The sequence below is a fragment of the Lepisosteus platostomus genome, chromosome 6 (genome assembly GCF_059453375.1).
Source record: "Lepisosteus platostomus isolate fLepPlt1 chromosome 6, fLepPlt1.hap1, whole genome shotgun sequence".
NCBI lineage: Eukaryota > Metazoa > Chordata > Actinopteri > Semionotiformes > Lepisosteidae > Lepisosteus > Lepisosteus platostomus.
Window position 1 is genome coordinate 10,553,441 of NC_142616.1, and position 26,454 is coordinate 10,579,894.

Genomic DNA, 26,454 nt, shown 5'->3' on the forward strand with positions numbered 1-26,454 from the left:
GATTGACGCGCTACCTACTGCGCTAACGAGGCTGGATAGCGGTTGTGTTCCAGCTCATGTTGAAATGAACATTATATGTATGAACATTATTTCCGTGTGACTGTCGTAACTCAGACCATATTCCCCCAAAAGATTAAAACGCCAGGCTGAAGAAAAGGGAAGATCTCATCTTCATAACTCACCGGTAAAGAGACCAGAACACCACGCGAAGTCAATAAAGCGCATTAAACTGATGACCACAAAACTTTGAAACGTACATCAGGCAAACAACGTTCAGAAAAGGAGTAAAAAGCAATTGTGAGTTATATCTAAGCAGTCTGAGTGTGGATCGTGTCGTGGGTGAAGGGGGAAAAGCCTCTCCCACTTTCATCATTCCATCCCGAGAGTGTCTGTCCTCTCTAGTACATAGAGCGCAAAAGCTGGAGGATGCGGGCATCAATCCCGCTACCTCTCGCATGCTAAGCGAGCGCTCTACCATCTGAGCTAATCCCCTTCGCTCTGTGAAAGATCAGCTCCCTCCCATGCACAATAAATCTCTCACGAGTCTTCCGTGCGATCGCACACTCATGGAAAACACACTTGAAATCAGAGCACTCACGACCTCTCCGGCTCGTTGGTTTGGGTTTGCTATCCGGTTGCGAGAGGTCCCGGCCTCAAATCTTGTCTTATTCCATGATTACAAGAACGTACGTCCAGCACTACTCGTGTTTTCTGCTTTTATGAAAGGACTCCTGACACACTGCGATTTTCTCATGTTGGTTTTTTAGAGTACATCTGATTGACTGGTCTTCTCTCTTGCAGGGAGACGGGACTCTTCAGAGAGGGAGTCTCCCACTTGCGTGTAATTAGCAGAAAAAACACTTTTTCTAGATCTGCTTTTCCACCTGTCTGCGTTACTGCTCCTCCTCACACACTACTAACACGTGTAGAATCAGTTGTTATTCATGAGGTTTCTAACGCTGGAAAGTTCTTTCAACTGAGCTTGGGACAAGTGAAAGCACACGGTGATTCGTATATCATCTCTACACATTTTCAGTCTCATTTCTGTTAGCAGTAACTGACCAACGAGCAGCAACAGAGACGTACTCCTCGTTAGTATAGTGGTGAGTATCCCCGCCTGTCACGCGAGAGACAGATTACTTTTTAACTACCTCACTTTAATTAAAAAAAAAACGTTTTAACTCCGTGAATTGTTAATTTACGTTAATTCTATGAATTGTTTACTTAGACACGTGTTCAATGACATGACTTCTCTTCTTACGGGTGAGTAATTACAGGAGTTTGAGCCCCGTTCATGGTGAAATGTTAAACAATCGTCAATCTGTGCCGGAAGGAGCCCCTCTAAAAAGAGCACCGGGGCACAAGCTTGTCTTTAATCCCACTGACGGTCTTCACTAGAGGCGTGGGTTCAAACCACTCTTCTCACACGCGCTTGTTTCCCCTCGTGTGTGAAAGTGTTTCATGTGTGATTGAAAATGAGACAAACTCCAGTCTCCGGTTAGAGCTGAAACAGCAATCCAGAACATGCCGCCTGCTTGAGCCTAGATCAGACTCAAAAATAAGCTCAGTTTATTCTTTATTATTTGACATTATGTTTTTAATTAGTAACTTAATATGCAGGACACACTAAGATGGGATTCTGACGTTGTCGATCTGCTGTTTGTAAATAAGTGAACGTCTCTCACTGTTGAATTGATGGAAAGATCGGTGGGTTTGGTTTTCTTCTGTTCACCACAGAAGTCCCGCCCTCGGTTCTGACGACCTTCCGCCTCCGTCTGGGTCCCGATCCGAAGCAGTCGGTTCAGTTCGCCTGGGGTATCTGGTGTATAAAAGGTGAGACAGTGGCCCGTACGGGGATCGAACCCGCGACCTTGGCGTTATTAGCACCACGCTCTAACCAACTGAGCTAACCGGCCACATGAGACGTGGGTCCACCTCTGACCCTGAGCAAGTGAGACTGTAGAGATTTTTCCAAAGACCTGAGACGGACCAGCGTCTAATTCAGGGCGGGGGAGGGACACACTCCCAGTCCCAGGAACCGCACAGTAACCAGGACGATCACAGGTCCGAGTTTAAATACCAGAGTGACACCGGCTGGCGAATCCCACTGGTGACACAGCTTCTCTCATGTTGTCTCCTTAGAGCACTAATGAAAGAAGTGTACATGTACATGGAAATGTTCAAAAAGTCTACAACATTACGTATTTTGAATTACAGGTTTTATTCAGTAGGAAGTTTACTGTGACACGAGGTAAACCGGTGTCCATACTGGTTTCATTTCGATTATCTTCAGAAACGTGTTCTCAGCTGTGGTACCTCTACCGCTCCTCCACAGACGCTACAAACACGTTCGGAATCGATTATTTCAGCTTCGGTTTTGAGTTTTAAAACGCGTTAAGAAGTCCTTCCGACAGAGCACGGGCCAGGTGAGAGGAAATGGTGTTTTCACCGGCTCTCGGATGTGTAAAGACGCTCATAAACTGGTAGTGAGTAATATTAATTAATTAATGGTGAAGGAATTAATTTCAGTTTGTAGCCTATTTCTGTTGTTTCCGCTCTTGATGAAACCAGACAGTTGAGTCACTTTTAAAGACACAACTACACTAACGAGGAGCGCGTATTTACCGCTGAGCGAGAGATCTGTTCACTGTCAGGAGACATTTCCTCTCAGGGCTGATCTTTTAGGTAGTTGAATTGAGAAACAGAGATGTCTGTTTTATAAAAGGCGAGAGAGTGGCATTCAAATCAGTCGCAGATGCGCTGGGTTTTATAAGCAAAAAAATGTTTATGAAGAAGGTGAAATACTGCTGTGTATTTTCCTCATTTTTAGCCGCCACTGTCAGTTATACACAGTATGATAATATTGCAAATATCGTATTATTTTCAGCTGCAAACAATTCCTTATAGTTACAACATTTCATCCTAATATTCCGTATTAAGTGGATTTAAAGATGATAAATAGTAGAGAAACATTAAATGAAGACAATCGTTTCAACAACATCTAACGCTCCACGAGCGCCACCTAGCGAAATTCCTTGGTCAGTGAATCAGCGCTGCGCTACCGGCTCTGTGTGGTGAGAACTGACGCGCGTTCTGAGTGGCGATCTTAAATTATTCGATCTTAAATTAAGGTCTGCTTCTTTGACGGTAACACACTTGTTATGTGTGATGCAAAGTGGGTTAGACCCATGTGCTCGTTTATTAAAGTCCGAGATCCTGACTGATTTGACTTTATACCGATAATTACCAGCAAATTGACGAAGAAAACACAAAACGCGAGAATAAAAACTACTGCACACACTGCACACATGTGGCCAGTCTTAAGGAGCTGTGCGATCTGTTGCTGTCAGACGTGCTTCTGTGTTAAACGCACAAGAACAAAAACAGCCCGGAGACTCCGATCGAGCGATGCGGCTGTGCTTTTCTCCCTTGGAAAGGTCAAGAATTCCGCGAGGTAGGCAAGAACACGCGTGTATGAGCGAACATGAGCCGTCATGAATCATTATTTTTAAAACGCGCCAGTGGACACCGAGCATCATAGCGAGAAATCAAACAGTGTTTTTCCTGCACCAAACATCTCGTATTCGGCGCGGAAGTGAAGAACAGGCGTGTGTGTGAGTGAAGGTCACATCTGTGAATAGCCCAAAACAGCAGCGACCCCTGAACCGTGTGAGGATCAAACTCACGACCTTCAGATTATGAGATTGACGCGCTACCTACTGCGCTAACGAGGCTGGATAGCGGTTGTGTTCCAGCTCATGTTGAAATGAACATTATATGTATGAACATTATTTCCGTGTGACTGTCGTAACTCAGACCATATTCCCCCAAAAGATTAAAACGCCAGGCTGAAGAAAAGGGAAGATCTCATCTTCATAACTCACCGGTAAAGAGACCAGAACACCACGCGAAGTCAATAAAGCGCATTAAACTGATGACCACAAAACTTTGAAACGTACATCAGGCAAACAACGTTCAGAAAAGGAGTAAAAAGCAATTGTGAGTTATATCTAAGCAGTCTGAGTGTGGATCGTGTCGTGGGTGAAGGGGGAAAAGCCTCTCCCACTTTCATCATTCCATCCCGAGAGTGTCTGTCCTCTCTAGTACATAGAGCGCAAAAGCTGGAGGATGCGGGCATCAATCCCGCTACCTCTCGCATGCTAAGCGAGCGCTCTACCATCTGAGCTAATCCCCTTCGCTCTGTGAAAGATCAGCTCCCTCCCATGCACAATAAATCTCTCACGAGTCTTCCGTGCGATCGCACACTCATGGAAAACACACTTGAAATCAGAGCACTCACGACCTCTCCGGCTCGTTGGTTTGGGTTTGCTATCCGGTTGCGAGAGGTCCCGGCCTCAAATCTTGTCTTATTCCATGATTACAAGAACGTACGTCCAGCACTACTCGTGTTTTCTGCTTTTATGAAAGGACTCCTGACACACTGCGATTTTCTCATGTTGGTTTTTTAGAGTACATCTGATTGACTGGTCTTCTCTCTTGCAGGGAGACGGGACTCTTCAGAGAGGGAGTCTCCCACTTGCGTGTAATTAGCAGAAAAAACACTTTTTCTAGATCTGCTTTTCCACCTGTCTGCGTTACTGCTCCTCCTCACACACTACTAACACGTGTAGAATCAGTTGTTATTCATGAGGTTTCTAACGCTGGAAAGTTCTTTCAACTGAGCTTGGGACAAGTGAAAGCACACGGTGATTCGTATATCATCTCTACACATTTTCAGTCTCATTTCTGTTAGCAGTAACTGACCAACGAGCAGCAACAGAGACGTACTCCTCGTTAGTATAGTGGTGAGTATCCCCGCCTGTCACGCGGGAGACAGATTACTTTTTAACTACCTCACTTTAATTAAAAAAAAAACGTTTTAACTCCGTGAATTGTTAATTTACGTTAATTCTATGAATTGTTTACTTAGACACGTGTTCAATGACATGACTTCTCTTCTTACGGGTGAGTAATTACAGGAGTTTGAGCCCCGTTCATGGTGAAATGTTAAACAATCGTCAATCTGTGCCGGAAGGAGCCCCTCTAAAAAGAGCACCGGGGCACAAGCTTGTCTTTAATCCCACTGACGGTCTTCACTAGAGGCGTGGGTTCAAACCACTCTTCTCACACGCGCTTGTTTCCCCTCGTGTGTGAAAGTGTTTCATGTGTGATTGAAAATGAGACAAACTCCAGTCTCCGGTTAGAGCTGAAACAGCAATCCAGAACATGCCGCCTGCTTGAGCCTAGATCAGACTCAAAAATAAGCTCAGTTTATTCTTTATTATTTGACATTATGTTTTTAATTAGTAACTTAATATGCAGGACACACTAAGATGGGATTCTGACGTTGTCGATCTGCTGTTTGTAAATAAGTGAACGTCTCTCACTGTTGAATTGATGGAAAGATCGGTGGGTTTGGTTTTCTTCTGTTCACCACAGAAGTCCCGCCCTCGGTTCTGACGACCTTCCGCCTCCGTCTGGGTCCCGATCCGAAGCAGTCGGTTCAGTTCGCCTGGGGTATCTGGTGTATAAAAGGTGAGACAGTGGCCCGTACGGGGATCGAACCCGCGACCTTGGCGTTATTAGCACCACGCTCTAACCAACTGAGCTAACCGGCCACATGAGACGTGTGTCCACCTCTGACCCTGAGCAAGTGAGACTGTAGAGATTTTTCCAAAGACCTGAGACGGACCAGCGTCTAATTCAGGGCGGGGGAGGGACACACTCCCAGTCCCAGGAACCGCACAGTAACCAGGACGATCACAGGTCCGAGTTTAAATACCAGAGTGACACCGGCTGGCGAATCCCACTGGTGACACAGCTTCTCTCATGTTGTCTCCTTAGAGCACTAATGAAAGAAGTGTACATGTACATGGAAATGTTCAAAAAGTCTACAACATTACGTATTTGAATTACAGGTTTTATTCAGTAGGAAGTTTACTGTGACACGAGGTAAACCGGTGTCCATACGGGTTTCATTTCGATTATCTTCAGAAACGTGTTCTCAGCTGTGGTACCTCTACCGCTCCTCCACAGACGCTACAAACACGTTCGGAATCGATTATTTCAGCTTCGGTTTTGAGTTTTAAAACGCGTTAAGAAGTCCTTCCGACAGAGCACGGGCCAGGTGAGAGGAAATGGTGTTTTCACCGGCTCTCGGATGTGTAAAGACGCTCATAAACTGGTAGTGAATACTACCTCCCAATGGGGAGACAGGTATCTAACACGGGCTCGTTCCAGCATCATTTCCACTCCAACCTGCTCTCTTCATGATTAATTGACTATTAATTGATTAAATGATTCACCTTTTGGGTGCGAGAGGTCCCAGGTTCAAATCCCGGACGAGCCCGTCTTTTCTTCTATTATTGTTGGAAGAAATATCCAGCCCTCCTCGGTAGTACACCAGAGCCAGTGTCGTGAGGTTATAGCCAGGTGCTGCAGCTGATGGGCTGACTGCTGGTTTACAAGATCCGATGGTGGAGACACCTTCACCACTCGGAGTTTATCTGCTGCTCTGATGTATCATTATTTTAAAAACATGTGAGTGGACACCGAGCATCATAGCGAGGGATCGAACCGTGTTTATCGCGGACTTAACATCTCGTATTCAGCGTGGAAGTGAAGAACACGCGTGTGAGTGAACGTCTCACGCCCCATCTGTGAAAAGCCCAAAACAGGAATGATCCCTGCCCCGTGTGAGGATCGAACTCACGAACTTCAGATTATGAGACTGACGCGCTACCTACTGCGCTAACGCGGCTGGATAGTGGCTGTGTTCCAGCTCATGTTGAAATGAACATTATATGTATGAACATTATTTCCGTGTGACTGTCGTAACTCAGACCATATTCCCCCAAAAGATTAAAACGCCGGGCTGAAGAAAAGGGAAGATCTCATCTTCATAACTCACCGGTAAAGAGACCAGAACACCACGCGAAGTCAATAAAGCGCATTAAACTGATGACCACAAAACTTTGAAACGTACATCAGGCAAACAACGTTCAGAAAAGGAGTAAAAAGCAATTGTGAGTTATATCTAAGCAGTCTGAGTGTGGATCGTGTCGTGGGTGAAGGGGGAAAAGCCTCTCCCACTTTCATCATTCCATCCCGAGAGTGTCTGTCCTCTCTAGTACATAGAGCGCAAAAGCTGGAGGATGCGGGCATCGATCCCGCTACCTCTCGCATGCTAAGCGAGCGCTCTACCATCTGAGCTAATCCCCCTCGCTCTGTGAAAGATCAGCTCCCTCCCATGCACAATAAATCTCTCACGAGTCTTCTGTGCGATCGCACACTCATGGAAAACACACTTGAAATCAGAGCACTCACGACCTCTCCGGCTCGTTGGTTTGGGTTTGCTATCCGGTTGCGAGAGGTCCCGGCCTCAAATCTTGTCTTATTCCATGATTACAAGAACGTACGTCCAGCACTACTCGTGTTTTCTGCTTTTATGAAAGGACTCCTGACACACTGCGATTTTCTCATGTTGGTTTTTTAGAGTACATCTGATTGACTGGTCTTCTCTCTTGCAGGGAGACGGGACTCTTCAGAGAGGGAGTCTCCCACTTGCGTGTAATTAGCAGAAAAAACACTTTTTCTAGATCTGCTTTTCCACCTGTCTGTGTTACCGCTCCTCCTCACACACTGCTAACACGTGTAGAATCAGTTGTTATTCATGAGGTTTCTAACGCTGGAAAGTTCTTTCAACTGAGCTTGGGACAAGTGAAAGCACACGGTGATTCGTATATCATCTCTACACATTTTCAGTCTCATTTCTGTTAGCAGTAACTGACCAACGAGCAGCAACAGAGACGTACTCCTCGTTAGTATAGTGGTGAGTATCCCCGCCTGTCACGCGGGAGACAGATTACTTTTTAACTACCTCACTTTAATTAAAAAAAAAACGTTTTAACTCCGTGAATTGTTAATTTACGTTAATTCTATGAATTGTTTACTTAGACACGTGTTCAATGACATGACTTCTCTTCTTACGGGTGAGTAATTACAGGAGTTTGAGCCCCGTTCATGGTGAAATGTTAAACAATCGTCAATCTGTGCCGGAAGGAGCCCCTCTAAAAAGAGCACCGGGGCACAAGCTTGTCTTTAATCCCACTGACGGTCTTCACTAGAGGCGTGGGTTCAAACCACTCTTCTCACACGCGCTTGTTTCCCCTCGTGTGTGAAAGTGTTTCATGTGTGATTGAAAATGAGACAAACTCCAGTCTCCGGTTAGAGCTGAAACAGCAATCCAGAACATGCCGCCTGCTTGAGCCTAGATCAGACTCAAAAATAAGCTCAGTTTATTCTTTATTATTTGACATTATGTTTTTAATTAGTAACTTAATATGCAGGACACACTAAGATGGGATTCTGACGTTGTCGATCTGCTGTTTGTAAATAAGTGAACGTCTCTCACTGTTGAATTGATGGAAAGATCGGTGGGTTTGGTTTTCTTCTGTTCACCACAGAAGTCCCGCCCTCGGTTCTGACGACCTTCCGCCTCCGTCTGGGTCCCGATCCGAAGCAGTCGGTTCAGTTCGCCTGGGGTATCTGGTGTATAAAAGGTGAGACAGTGGCCCGTACGGGGATCGAACCCGCGACCTTGGCGTTATTAGCACCACGCTCTAACCAACTGAGCTAACCGGCCACATGAGACGTGTGTCCACCTCTGACCCTGAGCAAGTGAGACTGTAGAGATTTTTCCAAAGACCTGAGACGGACCAGCGTCTAATTCAGGGCGGGGGAGGGACACACTCCCAGTCCCAGGAACCGCACAGTAACCAGGACGATCACAGGTCCGAGTTTAAATACCAGAGTGACACCGGCTGGCGAATCCCACTGGTGACACAGCTTCTCTCATGTTGTCTCCTTAGAGCACTAATGAAAGAAGTCTACATGTACATGGAAATGTTCAAAAAGTCTACAACATTACGTATTTGAATTACAGGTTTTATTCAGTAGGAAGTTTACTGTGACACGAGGTAAACCGGTGTCCATACGGGTTTCATTTCGATTATCTTCAGAAACGTGTTCTCAGCTGTGGTACCTCTACCGCTCCTCCACAGACGCTACAAACACGTTCGGAATCGATTATTTCAGCTTCGGTTTTGAGTTTTAAAACGCGTTAAGAAGTCCTTCCGACAGAGCACGGGCCAGGTGAGAGGAAATGGTGTTTTCACCGGCTCTCGGATGTGTAAAGACGCTCATAAACTGGTAGTGAGTAATATTAATTAATTAATGGTGAAGGAATTAATTTCAGTTTGTAGCCTATTTCTGTTGTTTCCGCTCTTGATGAAACCAGACAGTTGAGTCACTTTTAAAGACACAACTACACTAACGAGGAGCGCGTATTTACCGCTGAGCGAGAGATCTGTTCACTGTCAGGAGACATTTCCTCTCAGGGCTGATCTTTTAGGTAGTTGAATTGAGAAACAGAGATGTCTGTTTTATAAAAGGCGAGAGAGTGGCATTCAAATCAGTCGCAGATGCGCTGGGTTTTATAAGCAAAAAAATGTTTATGAAGAAGGTGAAATACTGCTGTGTATTTTCCTCATTTTTAGCCGCCACTGTCAGTTATACACAGTATGATAATATTGCAAATATCATATTATTTTCAGCTGCAAACAATTCCTTATAGTTACAACATTTCATCCTAATATTCCGTATTAAGTGGATTTAAAGATGATAAATAGTAGAGAAACATTAAATGAAGACAATCGTTTCAACAACATCTAACGCTCCACGAGCGCCACCTAGCGAAATTCCTTGGTCAGTGAATCAGCGCTGCGCTACCGGCTCTGTGTGGTGAGAACTGACGCGCGTTCTGAGTGGCGATCTTAAATTATTCGATCTTAAATTAAGGTCTGCTTCTTTGACGGTAACACACTTGTTATGTGTGATGCAAAGTGGGTTAGACCCATGTGCTCGTTTATTAAAGTCCGAGATCCTGACTGATTTGACTTTATACCGATAATTACCAGCAAATTGACGAAGAAAACACAAAACGCGAGAATAAAAACTACTGCACACACTGCACACATGTGGCCAGTCTTAAGGAGCTGTGCGATCTGTTGCTGTCAGACGTGCTTCTGTGTTAAACGCACAAGAACAAAAACAGCCCGGAGACTCCGATCGAGCGATGCGGCTGTGCTTTTCTCCCTTGGAAAGGTCAAGAATTCCGCGAGGTAGGCAAGAACACGCGTGTATGAGCGAACATGAGCCGTCATGAATCATTATTTTTAAAACGCGCCAGTGGACACCGAGCATCATAGCGAGAAATCAAACAGTGTTTTTCCTGCACCAAACATCTCGTATTCGGCGCGGAAGTGAAGAACAGGCGTGTGTGTGAGTGAAGGTCACATCTGTGAATAGCCCAAAACAGCAGCGACCCCTGAACCGTGTGAGGATCAAACTCACGACCTTCAGATTATGAGATTGACGCGCTACCTACTGCGCTAACGAGGCTGGATAGCGGGTGTGTTCCAGCTCATGTTGAAATGAACATTATATGTATGAACATTATTTCCGTGTGACTGTCGTAACTCAGACCATATTCCCCCAAAAGATTAAAACGCCAGGCTGAAGAAAAGGGAAGATCTCATCTTCATAACTCACCGGTAAAGAGACCAGAACACCACGCGAAGTCAATAAAGCGCATTAAACTGATGACCACAAAACTTTGAAACGTACATCAGGCAAACAACGTTCAGAAAAGGAGTAAAAAGCAATTGTGAGTTATATCTAAGCAGTCTGAGTGTGGATCGTGTCATGGGTGAAGGGGGAAAAGCCTCTCCCACTTTCATCATTCCATCCCGAGAGTGTCTGTCCTCTCTAGTACATAGAGCGCAAAAGCTGGAGGATGCGGGCATCGATCCCGCTACCTCTCGCATGCTAAGCGGTTCTCTACCATCTGAGCTAATCCCCCTCGCTCTGTGAAAGATCAGCTCCCTCCCATGCACAATAAATCTCTCACGAGTCTTCTGTGCGATCGCACACTCATGGAAAACACACTTGAAATCAGAGCACTCACGACCTCTCCGGCTCGTTGGTTTGGGTTTGCTATCCGGTTGCGAGAGGTCCCGGCCTCAAATCTTGTCTTATTCCATGATTACAAGAACGTACGTCCAGCACTACTCGTGTTTTCTGCTTTTATGAAAGGACTCCTGACACACTGCGATTTTCTCATGTTGGTTTTTTAGAGTACATCTGATTGACTGGTCTTCTCTCTTGCAGGGAGACGGGACTCTTCAGAGAGGGAGTCTCCCACTTGCGTGTAATTAGCAGAAAAAACACTTTTTCTAGATCTGCTTTTCCACCTGTCTGTGCTACTGCTCCTCCTCACACAGTACTAACACGTGTAGAATCAGTTGTTATTCATGAGGTTTCTAACGCTGGAAAGTTCTTTCAACTGAGCTTGGGACAAGTGAAAGCACACGGTGATTCGTATATCATCTCTACACATTTTCAGTCTCATTTCTGTTAGCAGTAACTGACCAACGAGCAGCAACAGAGACGTACTCCTCGTTAGTATAGTGGTGAGTATCCCCGCCTGTCACGCGGGAGACAGATTACTTTTTAACTACCTCACTTTAATTAAAAAAAAACGTTTTAACTCCGTGAATTGTTAATTTACGTTAATTCTATGAATTGTTTACTTAGACACGTGTTCAATGACATGACTTCTCTTCTTACGGGTGAGTAATTACAGGAGTTTGAGCCCCGTTCATGGTGAAATGTTAAACAATCGTCAATCTGTGCCGGAAGGAGCCCCTCTAAAAAGAGCACCGGGGCACAAGCTTGTCTTTAATCCCACTGACGGTCTTCACTAGAGGCGTGGGTTCAAACCACTCTTCTCACACGCGCTTGTTTCCCCTCGTGTGTGAAAGTGTTTCATGTGTGATTGAAAATGAGACAAACTCCAGTCTCCGGTTAGAGCTGAAACAGCAATCCAGAACATGCCGCCTGCTTGAGCCTAGATCAGACTCAAAAATAAGCTCAGTTTATTCTTTATTATTTGACATTATGTTTTTAATTAGTAACTTAATATGCAGGACACACTAAGATGGGATTCTGACGTTGTCGATCTGCTGTTTGTAAATAAGTGAACGTCTCTCACTGTTGAATTGATGGAAAGATCGGTGGGTTTGGTTTTCTTCTGTTCACCACAGAAGTCCCGCCCTCGGTTCTGACGACCTTCCGCCTCCGTCTGGGTCCCGATCCGAAGCAGTCGGTTCAGTTCGCCTGGGGTATCTGGTGTATAAAAGGTGAGACAGTGGCCCGTACGGGGATCGAACCCGCGACCTTGGCGTTATTAGCACCACGCTCTAACCAACTGAGCTAACCGGCCACATGAGACGTGTGTCCACCTCTGACCCTGAGCAAGTGAGACTGTAGAGATTTTTCCAAAGACCTGAGACGGACCAGCGTCTAATTCAGGGCGGGGGAGGGACACACTCCCAGTCCCAGGAACCGCACAGTAACCAGGACGATCACAGGTCCGAGTTTAAATACCAGAGTGACACCGGCTGGCGAATCCCACTGGTGACACAGCTTCTCTCATGTTGTCTCCTTAGAGCACTAATGAAAGAAGTCTACATGTACATGGAAATGTTCAAAAAGTCTACAACATTACGTATTTGAATTACAGGTTTTATTCAGTAGGAAGTTTACTGTGACACGAGGTAAACCGGTGTCCATACGGGTTTCATTTCGATTATCTTCAGAAACGTGTTCTCAGCTGTGGTACCTCTACCGCTCCTCCACAGACGCTACAAACACGTTCGGAATCGATTATTTCAGCTTCGGTTTTGAGTTTTAAAACGCGTTAAGAAGTCCTTCCGACAGAGCACGGGCCAGGTGAGAGGAAATGGTGTTTTCACCGGCTCTCGGATGTGTAAAGACGCTCATAAACTGGTAGTGAATACTACCTCCCAATGGGGAGACAGGTATCTAACACGGGCTCGTTCCAGCATCATTTCCACTCCAACCTGCTCTCTTCATGATTAATTGACTATTAATTGATTAAATGATTCACCTTTTGGGTGCGAGAGGTCCCAGGTTCAAATCCCGGACGAGCCCGTCTTTTCTTCTATTATTGTTGGAAGAAATATCCAGCCCTCCTCGGTAGTACACCAGAGCCAGTGTCGTGAGGTTATAGCCAGGTGCTGCAGCTGATGGGCTGACTGCTGGTTTACAAGATCCGATGGTGGAGACACCTTCACCACTCGGAGTTTATCTGCTGCTCTGATGTATCATTATTTTAAAAACATGTGAGTGGACACCGAGCATCATAGCGAGGGATCGAACCGTGTTTATCGCGGACTTAACATCTCGTATTCAGCGTGGAAGTGAAGAACACGCGTGTGAGTGAACGTCTCACGCCCCATCTGTGAAAAGCCCAAAACAGGAATGATCCCTGCCCCCTGTGAGGATCGAACTCACGACCTTCAGATTATGAGACTGACGCGCTACCTACTGCGCTAACGAGGCTGGATAGTGGCTGTGTTCCAGCTCATGTTGAAATGAACATTATATGTATGAACATTATTTCCGTGTGACTGTCGTAACTCAGACCATATTCCCCCAAAAGATTAAAACGCCGGGCTGAAGAAAAGGGAAGATCTCATCTTCATAACTCACCGGTAAAGAGACCAGAACACCACGCGAAGTCAATAAAGCGCATTAAACTGATGACCACAAAACTTTGAAACGTACATCAGGCAAACAACGTTCAGAAAAGGAGTAAAAAGCAATTGTGAGTTATATCTAAGCAGTCTGAGTGTGGATCGTGTCGTGGGTGAAGGGGGAAAAGCCTCTCCCACTTTCATCATTCCATCCCGAGAGTGTCTGTCCTCTCTAGTACATAGAGCGCAAAAGCTGGAGGATGCGGGCATCGATCCCGCTACCTCTCGCATGCTAAGCGGTTCTCTACCATCTGAGCTAATCCCCCTCACTCTGTGAAAGATCAGCTCCCTCCCATGCACAATAAATCTCTCACGAGTCTTCTGTGCGATCGCACACTCATGGAAAACACACTTGAAATCAGAGCACTCACGACCTCTCCGGCTCGTTGGTTTGGGTTTGCTATCCGGTTGCGAGAGGTCCCGGCCTCAAATCTTGTCTTATTCCATGATTACAAGAACGTACGTCCAGCACTACTCGTGTTTTCTGCTTTTATGAAAGGACTCCTGACACACTGCGATTTTCTCATGTTGGTTCTTTAGAGTACATCTGATTGACTGGTCTTCTCTCTTGCAGGGAGACGGGACTCTTCAGAGAGGGAGTCTCCCACTTGCGTGTAATTAGCAGAAAAAACACTTTTTCTAGATCTGCTTTTCCACCTGTCTGTGCTACTGCTCCTCCTCACACAGTACTAACACGTGTAGAATCAGTTGTTATTCATGAGGTTTCTAACGCTGGAAAGTTCTTTCAACTGAGCTTGGGACAAGTGAAAGCACACGGTGATTCGTATATCATCTCTACACATTTTCAGTCTCATTTCTGTTAGCAGTAACTGACCAACGAGCAGCAACAGAGACGTACTCCTCGTTAGTATAGTGGTGAGTATCCCCGCCTGTCACGCGGGAGACAGATTACTTTTTAACTACCTCACTTTAATTAAAAAAAAACGTTTTAACTCCGTGAATTGTTAATTTACGTTAATTCTATGAATTGTTTACTTAGACACGTGTTCAATGACATGACTTCTCTTCTTACGGGTGAGTAATTACAGGAGTTTGAGCCCCGTTCATGGTGAAATGTTAAACAATCGTCAATCTGTGCCGGAAGGAGCCCCTCTAAAAAGAGCACCGGGGCACAAGCTTGTCTTTAATCCCACTGACGGTCTTCACTAGAGGCGTGGGTTCAAACCACTCTTCTCACACGCGCTTGTTTCCCCTCGTGTGTGAAAGTGTTTCATGTGTGATTGAAAATGAGACAAACTCCAGTCTCCGGTTAGAGCTGAAACAGCAATCCAGAACATGCCGCCTGCTTGAGCCTAGATCAGACTCAAAAATAAGCTCAGTTTATTCTTTATTATTTGACATTATGTTTTTAATTAGTAACTTAATATGCAGGACACACTAAGATGGGATTCTGACGTTGTCGATCTGCTGTTTGTAAATAAGTGAACGTCTCTCACTGTTGAATTGATGGAAAGATCGGTGGGTTTGGTTTTCTTCTGTTCACCACAGAAGTCCCGCCCTCGGTTCTGACGACCTTCCGCCTCCGTCTGGGTCCCGATCCGAAGCAGTCGGTTCAGTTCGCCTGGGGTATCTGGTGTATAAAAGGTGAGACAGTGGCCCGTACGGGGATCGAACCCGCGACCTTGGCGTTATTAGCACCACGCTCTAACCAACTGAGCTAACCGGCCACATGAGACGTGTGTCCACCTCTGACCCTGAGCAAGTGAGACTGTAGAGATTTTTCCAAAGACCTGAGACGGACCAGCGTCTAATTCAGGGCGGGGGAGGGACACACTCCCAGTCCCAGGAACCGCACAGTAACCAGGACGATCACAGGTCCGAGTTTAAATACCAGAGTGACACCGGCTGGCGAATCCCACTGGTGACACAGCTTCTCTCATGTTGTCTCCTTAGAGCACTAATGAAAGAAGTGTACATGTACATGGAAATGTTCAAAAAGTCTACAACATTACGTATTTGAATTACAGGTTTTATTCAGTAGGAAGTTTACTGTGACACGAGGTAAACCGGTGTCCATACGGGTTTCATTTCGATTATCTTCAGAAACGTGTTCTCAGCTGTGGTACCTCTACCGCTCCTCCACAGACGCTACAAACACGTTCGGAATCGATTATTTCAGCTTCGGTTTTGAGTTTTAAAACGCGTTAAGAAGTCCTTCCGACAGAGCACGGGCCAGGTGAGAGGAAATGGTGTTTTCACCGGCTCTCGGATGTGTAAAGACGCTCATAAACTGGTAGTGAATACTACCTCCCAATGGGGAGACAGGTATCTAACACGGGCTCGTTCCAGCATCATTTCCACTCCAACCTGCTCTCTTCATGATTAATTGACTATTAATTGATTAAATGATTCACCTTTTGGGTGCGAGAGGTCCCAGGTTCAAATCCCGGACGAGCCCGTCTTTTCTTCTATTATTGTTGGAAGAAATATCCAGCCCTCCTCGGTAGTACACCAGAGCCAGTGTCGTGAGGTTATAGCCAGGTGCTGCAGCTGATGGGCTGACTGCTGGTTTACAAGATCCGATGGTGGAGACACCTTCACCACTCGGAGTTTATCTGCTGCTCTGATGTATCATTATTTTAAAAACATGTGAGTGGACACCGAGCATCATAGCGAGGGATCGAACCGTGTTTATCGCGGACTTAACATCTCGTATTCAGCGTGGAAGTGAAGAACACGCGTGTGAGTGAACGTCTCACGCCCCATCTGTGAAAAGCCCAAAACAGGAATGATCCCTGCCCCGTGTGAGGATCGAACTCACGACCTTCAGATTATGAGACTGACGCGCTACCTACTGCGCTAACGAGGCTGGATAGTGGCTGTGTTCCAGCTCATGTTGAAATGAACATTATATGTATGAACATTATTTCCGTGTGACTGTCGTAACTCAGACCATATTCCCCCAAAAGATTAAAACGCCGGGCTGAAGAAAAGGGAAGATCTCATCTTCATAACTCACCGGTAAAGAGACCAGAACACCACGCGAAGTCAATAAAGCGCATTAAACTGATGACCACAAAACTTTGAAACGTACATCAGGCAAACAACGTTCAGAAAAGGAGTAAAAAGCAATTGTGAGTTATATCTAAGCAGTCTGAGTGTGGATCGTGTCGTGGGTGAAGGGGGAAAAGCTGGGGGTGTCTGTCCTCTCTAGTACATAGAGCGCAAAAGCTGGAGGATGCGGGCATCGATCCCGCTACCTCTCGCATGCTAAGCGAGCGCTCTACCATCTGAGCTAATCCCCCTCGCTCTGTGAAAGATCAGCTCCCTCCCATGCACAATAAATCTCTCACGAGTCTTCTGTGCGATTGCACACTCATGGAAAACACACTTGAAATCAGAGCACTCACGACCTCTCCGGCTCGTTGGTTTGGGTTTGCTATCCGGTTGCGAGAGGTCCTGGCCTCAAATCTTGTCTTATTCCATGATTACAAGAACGTACGTCCAGCACTACTCGTGTTTTCTGCTTTTATGAAAGGACTCCTGACACACTGCGATTTTCTCATGTTGGTTTTTTAGAGTACATCTGATTGACTGGTCTTCTCTCTTGCAGGGAGACGGGACTCTTCAGAGAGGGAGTCTCCCACTTGCGTGTAATTAGCAGAAAAAACACTTTTTCTAGATCTGCTTTTCCACCTGTCTGTGCTACTGCTCCTCCTCACACAGTACTAACACATGTAGAATCAGTTGTTATTCATGAGGTTTCTAACGCTGGAAAGTTCTTTCAACTGAGCTTGGGACAAGTGAAAGCACACGGTGATTCGTATATCATCTCTACACATTTTCAGTCTCATTTCTGTTAGCAGTAACTGACCAACGAGCAGCAACAGAGACGTACTCCTCGTTAGTATAGTGGTGAGTGTCCCCGCCTGTCACGTGGGAGACCGGGGTTCGATTCCCCGACGGGGAGACAGATTACTTTTTAACTACCTCACTTTAATTAAAAAAAAACGTTTTAACTCCGTGAATTGTTAATTTACTTTAATTCTATGAATTGTTTACTTAGACACGTGTTCAATGACATGACTTCTCTTCTTACGGGTGAGTAATTACAGGAGTTTGAGCCCCGTTCATGGTGAAATGTTAAACAATCGTCAATCTGTGCCGGAAGGAGCCCCTCTAAAAAGAGCACCGGGGCACAAGCTTGTCTTTAATCCCACTGACGGTCTTCACTAGAGGCGTGGGTTCAAACCACTCTTCTCACACGCGCTTGTTTCCCCTCGTGTGTGAAAGTGTTTCATGTGTGATTGAAAATGAGACAAACTCCAGTCTCCGGTTAGAGCTGAAACAGCAATCCAGAACATGCCGCCTGCTTGAGCCTAGATCAGACTCAAAAATAAGCTCAGTTTATTCTTTATTATTTGACATTATGTTTTTAATTAGTAACTTAATATGCAGGACACACTAAGATGGGATTCTGACGTTGTCGATCTGCTGTTTGTAAATAAGTGAAAGTCTCTCACTGTTGAATTGATGGAAAGATCGGTGGGTTTGGTTTTCTTCTGTTCACCACAGAAGTCCCGCCCTCGGTTCTGACGACCTTCCGCCTCCGTCTGGGTCCCGATCCGAAGCAGTCGGTTCAGTTCGCCTGGGGTATCTGGTGTATAAAAGGTGAGACAGTGGCCCGTACGGAATCGAACCCGCGACCTTGGCGTTATTAGCACCACGCTCTAACCAACTGAGCTAACCGGCCACATGAGACGTGTGTCCACCTCTGACCCTGAGCAAGTGAGACTGTAGAGATTTTTCCAAAGACCTGAGACGGACCAGCGTCTAATTCAGGGCGGGGGAGGGACACACTCCCAGTCCCAGGAACCGCACAGTAACCAGGACGATCACAGGTCCGAGTTTAAATACCAGAGTGACACCGGCTGGCGAATCCCACTGGTGACACAGCTTCTCTCATGTCTCCTTAGAGCACTAACGAAAGAAGTCTACATGTACATGGAAATGTTCAAAAAGTCTACAACATTACGTATTTGAATTACAGGTTTTATTCAGTAGGAAGTTTACTGTGACACGAAGTAAACCGGTGTCCATACGGGTTTCATTTCGATTATCTTCAGAAACGTGTTCTCAGCTGTGGTACCTCTACCGCTCCTCCACAGACGCTACAAACACATTCGGAATCGATTATTTCAGCGTCGGTTTTGAGTTTTAAAACGCGTTAAGAAGTCCTTCCGACAGAGCACGGGCCAGGTGAGAGGAAATGGTGTTTTCACCGGCTCTCGGATGTGTAAAGACGCTCATAAACTGGTAGTGAATACTACCTCCCAATGGGGAGACAGGTATCTAACACGGGCTCGTTCCAGCATCATTTCCACTCCAACCTGCTCTCTTCATGATTAATTGACTATTAATTGATTAAATGATTCACCTTTTGGGTGCGAGAGGTCCCAGGTTCAAATCCCGGACGAGCCCGTCTTTTCTTCTATTATTGTTGGAAGAAATATCCAGCCCTCCTCGGTAGTACACCAGAGCCAGTGTCGTGAGGTTATAGCCAGGTGCTGCAGCTGATGGGCTGACTGCTGGTTTACAAGATCCGATGGTGGAGACATCTTCACCACTCGGAGTTTATCTGCTGCTCTGATGTATCATTATTTTAAAAACATGCGAGTGGACACAGAGCATCATAGCGAGGGATCGAACCTTGTTTATCGCGGACTTAACATCTCGTATTCAGCGTGGAAGTGAAGAACACGCGTGTGAGTGAACGTCTCACGCCCCATCTGTGAAAAGCCCAAAACAGGAATGATCCCTGCCCCGTGTGAGGATCGAACTCACGACCTTCAGATTATGAGACTGACGCGCTACCTACTGCGCTAACGAGGCTGGATAGTGGCTGTGTTCCAGCTCATGTTGAAATGAACATTATATGTATGAACATTATTTCCGTGTGACTGTCGTAACTCAGACCATATTCCCCCAAAAGATTAAAACGCCGGGCTGAAGAAAAGGGAAGATCTCATCTTCATAACTCACCGGTAAAGAGACCAGAACACCACGCGAAGTCAATAAAGCGCATTAAACTGATGACCACAAAACTTTGAAACGTACATCAGGCAAACAACGTTCAGAAAAGGAGTAAAAAGCAATTGTGAGTTATATCTAAGCAGTCTGAGTGTGGATCGTGTCGTGGGTGAAGGGGGAAAAGCCTCTCCCACTTTCATCATTCCATCCCGAGAGTGTCTGTCCTCTCTAGTACATAGAGCGCAAAAGCTGGAGGATGCGGGCATCGATCCCGCTACCTCTCGCATGCTAAGCGGTTCTCTACCATCTGAGCTAATCCCCCTCACTCTGTGAAAGATCAGCTCCCTCCCATGCACAATAAATCTCTCACGAGTCTTCTGTGCGATCGCACACTCATGGAAAACACACTTGAAATCAGAGCACTCACGACCTCTCCGGCTCGTTGGTTTGGGTTTGCTATCCGGTTGCGAGAGGTCCTGGCCTCAAATCTTGTCTTATTCCATGATTACAAGAACGTACGTCCAGCACTACTCGTGTTTTCTGCTTTTATGAAAGGACTCCTGACACACTGCGATTTTCTCATGTTGGTTTTTTAGAGTACATCTGATTGACTGGTCTTCTCTCTTGCAGGGAGACGGGACTCTTCAGAGAGGGAGTCTCCCACTTGCGTGTAATTAGCAGAAAAAACACTTTTTCTAGATCTGCTTTTCCACCTGTCTGTGCTACTGCTCCTCCTCACACAGTACTAACACGTGTAGAATCAGTTGTTATTCATGAGGTTTCTAACGCTGGAAAGTTCTTTCAACTGAGCTTGGGACAAGTGAAAGCACACGGTGATTCGTATATCATCTCTACACATTTTCAGTCTCATTTCTGTTAGCAGTAACTGACCAACGAGCAGCAACAGAGACGTACTCCTCGTTAGTATAGTGGTGAGTATCCCCGCCTGTCACGTGGGAGACCGGGGTTCGATTCCCCGACGGGGAGACAGATTACTTTTTAACTACCTCACTTTAATAAAAAAAAAACGTTTTAACTCCGTGAATTGTTAATTTACGTTAATTCTATGAATTGTTTACTTAGACACGTGTTCAATGACATGACTTCTCTTCTTACGGGTGAGTAATTACAGGAGTTTGAGCCCCGTTCATGGTGAAATGTTAAACAATCGTCAATCTGTGCCGGAAGGAGCCCCTCTAAAAAGAGCACCGGGGCACAAGCTTGTCTTTAATCCCACTGACGGTCTTCACTAGAGGCGTGGGTTCAAACCACTCTTCTCACACGCGCTTGTTTCCCCTCGTGTGTGAAAGTGTTTCATGTGTGATTGAAAATGAGACAAACTCCAGTCTCCGGTTAGAGCTGAAACAGCAATCCAGAACATGCCGCCTGCTTGAGCCTAGATCAGACTCAAAAATAAGCTCAGTTTATTCTTTATTATTTGACATTATGTTTTTAATTAGTAACTTAATATGCAGGACACACTAAGATGGGATTCTGACGTTGTCGATCTGCTGTTTGTAAATAAGTGAAAGTCTCTCACTGTTGAATTGATGGAAAGATAGGTGGGTTTGGTTTTCTTCTGTTCACCACAGAAGTCCCGCCCTCGGTTCTGACGACCTTCCGCCTCCGTCTGGGTCCCGATCCGAAGCAGTCGGTTCAGTTCGCCTGGGGTATCTGGTGTATAAAAGGTGAGACAGTGGCCCGTACGGGGATCGAACCCGCGACCTTGGCGTTATTAGCACCACGCTCTAACCAACTGAGCTAACCGGCCACATGAGACATGTGTCCACCTCTGACCCTGAGCTAGTGAGACTGTAGAGATTTTTCCAAAGACCTGAGACGGACCAGCGTCTAATTCAGGGCGGGGGAGGGACACACTCCCAGTCCCAGGAACCGCACAGTAACCAGGACGATCACAGGTCCGAGTTTAAATACCAGAGTGACACCGGCTGGCGAATCCCACTGGTGACACAGCTTCTCTCATGTCTCCTTAGAGCACTAACGAAAGAAGTCTACATGTACATGGAAATGTTCAAAAAGTCTACAACATTACGTATTTGAATTACAGGTTTTATTCAGTAGGAAGTTTACTGTGACACGAAGTAAACCGGTGTCCATACGGGTTTCATTTCGATTATCTTCAGAAACGTGTTCTCAGCTGTGGTACCTCTACCGCTCCTCCACAGACGCTACAAACACATTCGGAATCGATTATTTCAGCTTCGGTTTTGAGTTTTAAAACGCGTTAAGAAGTCCTTCCGACAGAGCACGGGCCAGGTGAGAGGAAATGGTGTTTTCACCGGCTCTCGGATGTGTAAAGACGCTCATAAACTGGTAGTGAATACTACCTCCCAATGGGGAGACAGGTATCTAACACGGGCTCGTTCCAGCATCATTTCCACTCCAACCTGCTCTCTTCATGATTAATTGACTATTAATTGATTAAATGATTCACCTTTTGGGTGCGAGAGGTCCCAGGTTCAAATCCCGGACGAGCCCGTCTTTTCTTCTATTATTGTTGGAAGAAATATCCAGCCCTCCTCGGTAGTACACCAGAGCCAGTGTCGTGAGGTTATAGCCAGGTGCTGCAGCTGATGGGCTGACTGCTGGTTTACAAGATCCGATGGTGGAGACACCTTCACCACTCGGAGTTTATCTGCTGCTCTGATGTATCATTATTTTAAAAACATGTGAGTGGACACCGAGCATCATAGCGAGGGATCGAACCGTGTTTATCGCGGACTTAACATCTCGTATTCAGCGTGGAAGTGAAGAACACGCGTGTGAGTGAACGTCTCACGCCCCATCTGTGAAAAGCCCAAAACAGGAATGATCCCTGCCCCGTGTGAGGATCGAACTCACGACCTTCAGAGTATGAGACTGACGCGCTACCTACTGCGCTAACGAGGCTGGATAGTGGCTGTGTTCCAGCTCATGTTGAAATGAACATTATATGTATGAACATTATTTCCGTGTGACTGTCGTAACTCAGACCATATTCCCCCAAAAGATTAAAACGCCGGGCTGAAGAAAAGGGAAGATCTCATCTTCATAACTCACCGGTAAAGAGACCAGAACACCACGCGAAGTCAATAAAGCGCATTAAACTGATGACCACAAAACTTTGAAACGTACATCAGGCAAACAACGTTCAGAAAAGGAGTAAAAAGCAATTGTGAGTTATATCTAAGCAGTCTGAGTGTGGATCGTGTCGTGGGTGAAGGGGGAAAAGCTGGGGGTGTCTGTCCTCTCTAGTACATAGAGCGCAAAAGCTGGAGGATGCGGGCATCGATCCCGCTACCTCTCGCATGCTAAGCGAGCGCTCTACCATCTGAGCTAATCCCCCTCGCTCTGTGAAAGATCAGCTCCCTCCCATGCACAATAAATCTCTCACGAGTCTTCTGTGCGATTGCACACTCATGGAAAACACACTTGAAATCAGAGCACTCACGACCTCTCCGGCTCGTTGGTTTGGGTTTGCTATCCGGTTGCGAGAGGTCCTGGCCTCAAATCTTGTCTTATTCCATGATTACAAGAACGTACGTCCAGCACTACTCGTGTTTTCTGCTTTTATGAAAGGACTCCTGACACACTGCGATTTTCTCATGTTGGTTTTTTAGAGTACATCTGATTGACTGGTCTTCTCTCTTGCAGGGAGACGGGACTCTTCAGAGAGGGAGTCTCCCACTTGCGTGTAATTAGCAGAAAAAACACTTTTTCTAGATCTGCTTTTCCACCTGTCTGTGCTACTGCTCCTCCTCACACAGTACTAACACATGTAGAATCAGTTGTTATTCATGAGGTTTCTAACGCTGGAAAGTTCTTTCAACTGAGCTTGGGACAAGTGAAAGCACACGGTGATTCGTATATCATCTCTACACATTTTCAGTCTCATTTCTGTTAGCAGTAACTGACCAACGAGCAGCAACAGAGACGTACTCCTCGTTAGTATAGTGGTGAGTGTCCCCGCCTGTCACGTGGGAGACCGGGGTTCGATTCCCCGACGGGGAGACAGATTACTTTTTAACTACCTCACTTTAATTAAAAAAAAACGTTTTAACTCCGTGAATTGTTAATTTACTTTAATTCTATGAATTGTTTACTTAGACACGTGTTCAATGACATGACTTCTCTTCTTACGGGTGAGTAATTACAGGAGTTTGAGCCCCGTTCATGGTGAAATGTTAAACAATCGTCAATCTGTGCCGGAAGGAGCCCCTCTAAAAAGAGCACCGGGGCACAAGCTTGTCTTTAATCCCACTGACGGTCTTCACTAGAGGCGTGGGTTCAAACCACTCTTCTCACACGCGCTTGTTTCCCCTCGTGTGTGAAAGTGTTTCATGTGTGATTGAAAATGAGACAAACTCCAGTCTCCGGTTAGAGCTGAAACAGCAATCCAGAACATGCCGCCTGCTTGAGCCTAGATCAGACTCAAAAATAAGCTCAGTTTATTCTTTATTATTTGACATTATGTTTTTAATTAGTAACTTAATATGCAGGACACACTAAGATGGGATTCTGACGTTGTCGATCTGCTGTTTGTAAATAAGTGAAAGTCTCTCACTGTTGAATTGATGGAAAGATCGGTGGGTTTGGTTTTCTTCTGTTCACCACAGAAGTCCCGCCCTCGGTTCTGACGACCTTCCGCCTCCGTCTGGGTCCCGATCCGAAGCAGTCGGTTCAGTTCGCCTGGGGTATCTGGTGTATAAAAGGTGAGACAGTGGCCCGTACGGAATCGAACCCGCGACCTTGGCGTTATTAGCACCACGCTCTAACCAACTGAGCTAACCGGCCACATGAGACGTGTGTCCACCTCTGACCCTGAGCAAGTGAGACTGTAGAGATTTTTCCAAAGACCTGAGACGGACCAGCGTCTAATTCAGGGCGGGGGAGGGACACACTCCCAGTCCCAGGAACCGCACAGTAACCAGGACGATCACAGGTCCGAGTTTAAATACCAGAGTGACACCGGCTGGCGAATCCCACTGGTGACACAGCTTCTCTCATGTCTCCTTAGAGCACTAACGAAAGAAGTCTACATGTACATGGAAATGTTCAAAAAGTCTACAACATTACGTATTTGAATTACAGGTTTTATTCAGTAGGAAGTTTACTGTGACACGAAGTAAACCGGTGTCCATACGGGTTTCATTTCGATTATCTTCAGAAACGTGTTCTCAGCTGTGGTACCTCTACCGCTCCTCCACAGACGCTACAAACACATTCGGAATCGATTATTTCAGCGTCGGTTTTGAGTTTTAAAACGCGTTAAGAAGTCCTTCCGACAGAGCACGGGCCAGGTGAGAGGAAATGGTGTTTTCACCGGCTCTCGGATGTGTAAAGACGCTCATAAACTGGTAGTGAATACTACCTCCCAATGGGGAGACAGGTATCTAACACGGGCTCGTTCCAGCATCATTTCCACTCCAACCTGCTCTCTTCATGATTAATTGACTATTAATTGATTAAATGATTCACCTTTTGGGTGCGAGAGGTCCCAGGTTCAAATCCCGGACGAGCCCGTCTTTTCTTCTATTATTGTTGGAAGAAATATCCAGCCCTCCTCGGTAGTACACCAGAGCCAGTGTCGTGAGGTTATAGCCAGGTGCTGCAGCTGATGGGCTGACTGCTGGTTTACAAGATCCGATGGTGGAGACATCTTCACCACTCGGAGTTTATCTGCTGCTCTGATGTATCATTATTTTAAAAACATGCGAGTGGACACAGAGCATCATAGCGAGGGATCGAACCTTGTTTATCGCGGACTTAACATCTCGTATTCAGCGTGGAAGTGAAGAACACGCGTGTGAGTGAACGTCTCACGCCCCATCTGTGAAAAGCCCAAAACAGGAATGATCCCTGCCCCGTGTGAGGATCGAACTCACGACCTTCAGATTATGAGACTGACGCGCTACCTACTGCGCTAACGAGGCTGGATAGTGGCTGTGTTCCAGCTCATGTTGAAATGAACATTATATGTATGAACATTATTTCCGTGTGACTGTCGTAACTCAGACCATATTCCCCCAAAAGATTAAAACGCCGGGCTGAAGAAAAGGGAAGATCTCATCTTCATAACTCACCGGTAAAGAGACCAGAACACCACGCGAAGTCAATAAAGCGCATTAAACTGATGACCACAAAACTTTGAAACGTACATCAGGCAAACAACGTTCAGAAAAGGAGTAAAAAGCAATTGTGAGTTATATCTAAGCAGTCTGAGTGTGGATCGTGTCGTGGGTGAAGGGGGAAAAGCCTCTCCCACTTTCATCATTCCATCCCGAGAGTGTCTGTCCTCTCTAGTACATAGAGCGCAAAAGCTGGAGGATGCGGGCATCGATCCCGCTACCTCTCGCATGCTAAGCGGTTCTCTACCATCTGAGCTAATCCCCCTCACTCTGTGAAAGATCAGCTCCCTCCCATGCACAATAAATCTCTCACGAGTCTTCTGTGCGATCGCACACTCATGGAAAACACACTTGAAATCAGAGCACTCACGACCTCTCCGGCTCGTTGGTTTGGGTTTGCTATCCGGTTGCGAGAGGTCCTGGCCTCAAATCTTGTCTTATTCCATGATTACAAGAACGTACGTCCAGCACTACTCGTGTTTTCTGCTTTTATGAAAGGACTCCTGACACACTGCGATTTTCTCATGTTGGTTTTTTAGAGTACATCTGATTGACTGGTCTTCTCTCTTGCAGGGAGACGGGACTCTTCAGAGAGGGAGTCTCCCACTTGCGTGTAATTAGCAGAAAAAACACTTTTTCTAGATCTGCTTTTCCAC

The 26,454-nt window shown here is 46.0% G+C and overlaps 18 non-coding genes across 18 annotated transcripts; 3 read left to right on the top strand and 15 right to left on the bottom strand.

Annotated features, from left to right (window-relative positions):
- Positions 1-1,842: 1,842 nt before the first annotated feature.
- Positions 1,843-1,916, bottom strand: trnai-aau (transfer RNA isoleucine (anticodon AAU)). The gene has a single exon. It is a non-coding gene; the product is annotated as a tRNA-Ile (tRNA).
- A 3,628-nt stretch (positions 1,917-5,544) lies between these two features.
- Positions 5,545-5,618, bottom strand: trnai-aau (transfer RNA isoleucine (anticodon AAU)). Its single transcript has one exon. It is a non-coding gene; the product is annotated as a tRNA-Ile (tRNA).
- Positions 5,619-6,687: 1,069 nt separating this feature from the next.
- trnam-cau (transfer RNA methionine (anticodon CAU)) lies at positions 6,688-6,760 on the bottom strand. Its single transcript has one exon. It is a non-coding gene; the product is annotated as a tRNA-Met (tRNA).
- Positions 6,761-7,148: 388 nt separating this feature from the next.
- On the bottom strand, positions 7,149-7,221 carry trnaa-agc (transfer RNA alanine (anticodon AGC)). Its single transcript has one exon. It is a non-coding gene; the product is annotated as a tRNA-Ala (tRNA).
- A 1,349-nt stretch (positions 7,222-8,570) lies between these two features.
- On the bottom strand, positions 8,571-8,644 carry trnai-aau (transfer RNA isoleucine (anticodon AAU)). The gene has a single exon. It is a non-coding gene; the product is annotated as a tRNA-Ile (tRNA).
- A 3,625-nt stretch (positions 8,645-12,269) lies between these two features.
- On the bottom strand, positions 12,270-12,343 carry trnai-aau (transfer RNA isoleucine (anticodon AAU)). Its single transcript has one exon. It is a non-coding gene; the product is annotated as a tRNA-Ile (tRNA).
- Positions 12,344-13,412: 1,069 nt separating this feature from the next.
- Positions 13,413-13,485, bottom strand: trnam-cau (transfer RNA methionine (anticodon CAU)). The gene has a single exon. It is a non-coding gene; the product is annotated as a tRNA-Met (tRNA).
- A 1,808-nt stretch (positions 13,486-15,293) lies between these two features.
- Positions 15,294-15,367, bottom strand: trnai-aau (transfer RNA isoleucine (anticodon AAU)). The gene has a single exon. It is a non-coding gene; the product is annotated as a tRNA-Ile (tRNA).
- Positions 15,368-16,436: 1,069 nt separating this feature from the next.
- Positions 16,437-16,509, bottom strand: trnam-cau (transfer RNA methionine (anticodon CAU)). The gene has a single exon. It is a non-coding gene; the product is annotated as a tRNA-Met (tRNA).
- Positions 16,510-16,872: 363 nt separating this feature from the next.
- Positions 16,873-16,945, bottom strand: trnaa-agc (transfer RNA alanine (anticodon AGC)). The gene has a single exon. It is a non-coding gene; the product is annotated as a tRNA-Ala (tRNA).
- A 593-nt stretch (positions 16,946-17,538) lies between these two features.
- Positions 17,539-17,610, top strand: trnad-guc (transfer RNA aspartic acid (anticodon GUC)). The gene has a single exon. It is a non-coding gene; the product is annotated as a tRNA-Asp (tRNA).
- A 1,849-nt stretch (positions 17,611-19,459) lies between these two features.
- Positions 19,460-19,532, bottom strand: trnam-cau (transfer RNA methionine (anticodon CAU)). The gene has a single exon. It is a non-coding gene; the product is annotated as a tRNA-Met (tRNA).
- A 1,053-nt stretch (positions 19,533-20,585) lies between these two features.
- On the top strand, positions 20,586-20,657 carry trnad-guc (transfer RNA aspartic acid (anticodon GUC)). The gene has a single exon. It is a non-coding gene; the product is annotated as a tRNA-Asp (tRNA).
- Positions 20,658-21,367: 710 nt separating this feature from the next.
- trnai-aau (transfer RNA isoleucine (anticodon AAU)) lies at positions 21,368-21,441 on the bottom strand. The gene has a single exon. It is a non-coding gene; the product is annotated as a tRNA-Ile (tRNA).
- A 1,066-nt stretch (positions 21,442-22,507) lies between these two features.
- trnam-cau (transfer RNA methionine (anticodon CAU)) lies at positions 22,508-22,580 on the bottom strand. The gene has a single exon. It is a non-coding gene; the product is annotated as a tRNA-Met (tRNA).
- Positions 22,581-22,943: 363 nt separating this feature from the next.
- Positions 22,944-23,016, bottom strand: trnaa-agc (transfer RNA alanine (anticodon AGC)). Its single transcript has one exon. It is a non-coding gene; the product is annotated as a tRNA-Ala (tRNA).
- A 593-nt stretch (positions 23,017-23,609) lies between these two features.
- Positions 23,610-23,681, top strand: trnad-guc (transfer RNA aspartic acid (anticodon GUC)). Its single transcript has one exon. It is a non-coding gene; the product is annotated as a tRNA-Asp (tRNA).
- A 1,849-nt stretch (positions 23,682-25,530) lies between these two features.
- trnam-cau (transfer RNA methionine (anticodon CAU)) lies at positions 25,531-25,603 on the bottom strand. Its single transcript has one exon. It is a non-coding gene; the product is annotated as a tRNA-Met (tRNA).
- Positions 25,604-26,454: the final 851 nt, after the last annotated feature.